Below are 6,000 nucleotides of genomic sequence, written 5' to 3'. Positions count from 1 at the left end.
CAAGGGATGACATTCCGAACAAAACAAAGGAATAATCGTCTCGGAATCGAAGCACACCCGTTCGCGACCGTCGGTGGCCGATTCCAAATTGATTATTCAAACCCACCCGTACGAAACCGTCGGTGGCAAAAGGTATCTCAATCAAAGGTGCTACATAGGCTTAACGTCCCTTAGCACGAAAGGACACTCCAAGAATGTCATCAAAGCAACACAACGCCATTCACTATAACCTGATTTTCCCAAAATCTGGTGACATTGAAACAACCACTCTCCCTTACAAAACATGTTCTGATCAGTCTAAGACAAATGTTCAGTACTGCTCGAAATCAAATCAATCTACCGTCATCGGTTCCCATAACGTCAATCAAACAAAGTGGAACAACACTCCTTACAACACCTAATCACGGGGTTTGTACAATTCGGTTCATTTTTAACACATATGTCCTCAATAGTTGGGGATTGGTTCTCAACGGTGTTCATAGTTAGATCAATCTGTTGACAGCCCACAAAAGGTCTTTCAAATAAGTCAAGTATCCCAAATGAATTCAAGTTTTGGGCCTATCAGTTTTTCTGCCAAGAATAATCTGGCTATTTATTTATAGACAATTCTTAACCCCCTTTTTTAGAATCAACTTAGATAGAGGTTCTTATCAATCAACCCAAGCAAAGGTCTTGTCAGATTAGATCAAACAAGGGCTCCATCAAATTATATCAAATGAGGGTTCCATCGGAACAATATCAGGCAAAGGTTCTATCGGATCGAATCAGATAAAAATTTTCTCAAACAGGGCACATTCGGTTCTGTAAGGCATACTTCGTTTGCTTAGGTACATGGTTGATAGTTTCTCAACTGCCCTAAGTTCATCAGTTCTCAAAGTCAAATCGGAATCATTCTTCACAACTGTTCATATCAAAGTGTTTCAAATTACGTACAATACGGTATTGTCCACATAAGTTCAGGTATAGTTACATAAGCATGCAAGTGTTCATATCAGGAGGTACGTATCATAATCAGTATAGCAGTTCCCAAATAAGCCTTATATGTAAGAACCTGGTGCACAGTAATACATTATACAAAGTTCCTCGGGTACACATAGTATGGGATTGTTACGCAAAAGTTCCAAATTAGTCACATCACTCAGTCAACTTTCTACCAATCAAAATATGTGGTCTCACGATTTCAGAATCATAATCCCAGTGGTTTAGTCATTGAAGACGGTAACATAATAAATCACCCTGAGCATAGGTGTAGATAGATATATGTGCATGTGCATAGTCAATCAATATCCCAAAACGTACTTCACAAATCTCCCAAACGGGACATATACCTCCAATGAATACAATCTCGATCATGTGGGTCTAACCAATCTAGATACACACGCAGCAGACATGAAATATATGTCGATCCGAATCAAATAATATCCCAAGCGAAGATGTACAAACGTACTAATTCAGAATCAATCAACACATAAGCATTCATTTGAAAACAGTATAGATACCTGGGATAATGGTTACAACATTCTGAGTGCTTTCTGGGATGAGTGTGATTACTCCATCCTGAGTAGCAATTCCTACCACTGGTACGGATTTAGCCAAGGCAGAGGATTTATTCACATTCCGTTCATTCCGGGGACAGTTCCTTGCTGTATGGTTCATTTTACCATATCTATAACGAGCCCCAGAAGTCTGATAACAAACTCCTCGATGTTTCTCACACTGGTGGTGGCAAAGGTTCTTGCCGTAGCGGCAACTGACGCTATTGTCTCAAGATCTCTGCCAATTCTTGTACTACTCTTTCCGGACTATCAAGTCGGGCTGTGGAGGAACCCTCCAACCCGTATGCCCTTAATTTGCCCATACTCTACACAATTCTTATCAAACTTTACCAAATATTGGGATGCCCAATACGAAATTAAACACAGAATCACATGAGTACATTCGCACATAGGCACATTGTTATATTCTCCTTTCACATATCGTACGCAATTAATCACTTACGTGACAGATAATTGCATATTTATCAAATATCGCATGCTGAACATTTGCTAAGTAATTCTATACTCAAATCATGTTCATATTTCAAATAGACACCCGTAGGCAGAATTGAATGCACATAAACAACTTTTCATGTATGTGCATTATAACAAAACAAACTTGTTGTACACGTTAGTGTAGCAATTTATATCTTATATTCGAATCATGTGTGGTACTTCTTTTAGCGTGACATATCATGTTGGTCAAGCATATCAACATATCTCATACATAGGCCACGGTATTATTTCCCCCGGGCGAGGGCCTGTGCCACGGTATTATTTCCCCCGGGCTAGGGCTTCATGACCATAAGCCACAGTATTATATCCCCTGGGCGAGGGCCTCCGCTAAGGATACCACAATTATGTTCAAGGAGAATTTAGGAAATCATTCATTTATATCAAACATAGCTTTATACTTAATACAGAGATTCACAAGTATGCATACACCAGAGAGCATACGTATTCCAAAGGTTTACCATGCAAGCAATTTACAAATTATAGCACATGACTGTTCATACCGAAACACTTAAACATATTCTTGATGCTTTCAGATTTATATTTATCACGTGAATGCATCCTAGATCTTTTCTAGACGCTTATTGCTCTTTTGGACAAGTGTGTGAGTTATTAACTCGTGCTCTGATACCACTCTGTCACGACCCGAACCCGCCCCCATGGGTTAAGGACGTAACCGGCCAGTAATCCTAAGATTACCTACGGCCTCAGACCAAAACAGACTTAACACATCAGAGTAAAGGGGCCAAAAGGGAAGCAAAATTTAAAACTTTGTCCATAGAGCCGTGCTTATATGCACATCATAACATTCCATACCAACTCATGTTAATAACTCACGTCAGAAATGTAGTAGCATAAAATTCTATACAGACAGGATCGTCCAACTAAGTCAACCCATGAAACTATATACAGACATAATCAAAAACTTCGCCACCATGACAAGATATAAATACATAACGGAAGGGCGAAGACGGGTCTCGTGCGTGAGACGCAAGGGCTGACTCTCCAAAAACCTCTGTTGTTCCTCACAGACTTCACTGGGGCTGGGTTTGGACTTCTCCGGGCTCACCTACAAACACATGAATGAGCGTGAGCGATAGCCCAGTGAATAATATCAAATACAGAAATTACGTAAACAATGTAGAACAACAGGTTCCAAACGGCCTTAGGCCCAATTCCTATTTCTACTTAACAGATATATAAGTATACGAAATTCAAATCAAGTGACTGTAGTTCCAACCATTCTGGCCTTTGGCCCACTCAGATTTCCATTCATGTCAAAACGGCCTTCGGCCCATTCATTTCTGTCAAAACGGCCTTCGGCCCATTCATTTCTGTCAAAACGGCCTTCGGCCCATTCATTCATGTCAAAACGGCTTTCGGCCTACTCATTCATGTCAAACGGCCTTTGGCCCACTCACATGTGTCAAAACGACCTTTGGTCCATTCATTTACATCAGGACGACCTTTGGTCCATTCATTTATATCAGGACGACCTTTGGTCCATTCATTTACATCAGGACGACCTTTGGTCCATTCATTCACATCAAAACGACCTTTGGTCCATTCATTCACATCAAAACGACCTTTGGTCCATTCATTCATTTCAAAACGACCTTTGGTCCATTCATTCACATCAAAACGACCTTTGGTCCAATCATTCATTTCAAAACGACCTTTGGTCCATTCATTCATCCATATCAGACTTACGTCCACAAACCCAATTAGCAATTCATAAAGCTTAAAAGGGAGTAAACAATTGGACATTTGCAAGCATTCAAATATTGATATTACTCACAGTGATTGGCTTGTGGATTCGCCCTGGAGCTTGACCCTACACATTCCATGAACACAAAAGGGGTCATTAACAATTCAATCCGTTCCTTAATTCACATATTCCTCTTTTAGGCTTTATTCTTATCTCATTAGCTCATTTACAATGCTTAACATAAGCCTAAGAATGCTTGCAAGTGAAAGAGAACGGAAAACAGAACACAAAATGCAAAAACAGGATTTCAGAAAATAGGGTCCCCGCTCGAGCGTGGACTTCCCCCGCTCGAGCGGACCCTTAGGTCTGCAAAAGTACTGGTTGCCTTCAATTCCAGCTCGAGCGTGAACTCGGCCGCTCGAGCGGACTGCCTGTCTACATAGCTCCCCGCTCGAGCGTCAACTTCCCCACTCGAGCGGGAACCATGTCTGCAGAAAGTGCTGGGAGCTCGATTTCTCCGCTCGAGCGTCAGGTTCCCCGCTCGAGCGGACATCAAAATTCTGGGTTTTCCAGATTGTGTTCTTGAGCTCCCTTCAACATTCAAACCGTCATTCCATGCTTTTGGTGGCTCCAATTTCACATATACTTGTACTAACATGGTATAAACACCAAAATACATCTTCATGGAGCCCAATTTCATAAATCAAATACATGCATGGCTTAATTTAATTCAAGCTCAATTCTATCATACACATTCATGCCTTCCAAAGCTCCTATCTTTAATTATTCAACATGCATGCTAATCTTGACTTCATTTTCATTCCAAATAATGCAAATGGTGCTCATTCTCATGGAGCTCAACAAAAACATGCTTGCATGTAAGATTTAACACCTTTATTTCCATGTTTAACTCAATACATGCTAGATTATACATTTTCATGGCAATTCTATGCATGCATGTGCATATAAACTTCAATTTCATCATACTCAACACCATTCATGTTCTTGATCAGATATCCTCTGCGAATTCACATTATTACATACACAAATTCATGAATTAGGTGTTGATCACTCACCTAGGAGCTTCAATCTTCACAACTATGGTTAATTCTTGAGCTAGCCTTCAAGACTCCAAAGCTTCAAGAGCAAACTTAGATGATTTCCCCCTTTCTCTCTCAATTTCGGGTCTCTCACTCTCTCTAGAGAGTTTAATCAGCCAAAGCCACATAAGGGAAGGAATTGAGGGTGTAGTGCCCTTTTGCATCAAACCCCACTATTCCAAAATAATAATAATAAACAATTGGGCACTAAATTATCAATTTAATCAACTTAATCTGACCCGAATCAATTTCTAATTAAATTTCACCGTAGGCTCTAAAAATTATGCCGACCACAATGGCGTAATCAATTTCGGGTTCTGCGGCCGATAAGGCCTCCAATTTAATTTCCGAAGTGGTAAAATCAAACAGATATTCCTACGGTGAACAGATAGAAATTCAAAACCACATATTTTCACATAATGGCATACAAAACCATAACAAACACATAATCACATCTTATTAAGGACCAATTAACATATTACGAGACAGGGGTATTACATCTATCCTCTGAGCCGAATAGTTTTTAAAGGGGGTGATAGTAAAATTTAGTCATCCTACTGTAATTCCATTTTGGTTAGAGCTTGCCAACTCATTTATCTCTATTAACGTTTGCTTCTTGCTTTTTACAGCTCTTCCTCAGCCAACCAAAGGATTCCAGCAAACATACGTCCCCAGCCGAGATCTAAAGAAACTCTTGGATCTCCTTGTGCAGAAACGTAAGGCCTCTCTGCTGTGGAATTACATTCCAACATACAAATCGACCATGCCCGACGTTCCGCGCCTAAGTAAGACTCCTCATTTTGCCACAACTCCACCAGCCATTTCATCCCCTAGGCCAGACCAGGCCTCCTCCTCAGATCCAGTTGATCTGCCATCAACCTCTGCCCCGCAACTTATCCCGATATCCCAGCGCTGACGCCGACGTCGTGCCCCAAAAAACGTTCCAGCAGGCAGGACTCGTAGCCATAAACGTCAAGACTCTGAAACGTCAGCTTACGATCCAACAAACCCACCCATTGCACTTCCAGCAATTCACTTTGGGACCAAAGTCACCCTCGCTGCAACCGTTGACGACATGGGCCGTAACAAAGCCATTGTCGAAGACCTTCTGGCCGACTTGCCAGGAGTGGTCACTGTCAACTTT

Source organism: Camellia sinensis, chromosome 1 (assembly GCF_055761805.1).
Source record: "Camellia sinensis isolate YWXY chromosome 1, ASM5576180v1, whole genome shotgun sequence".
Classification (NCBI taxonomy): Eukaryota; Viridiplantae; Streptophyta; class Magnoliopsida; order Ericales; family Theaceae; genus Camellia; species Camellia sinensis.
Note: the sequence above shows the minus strand (reverse complement) of the source record.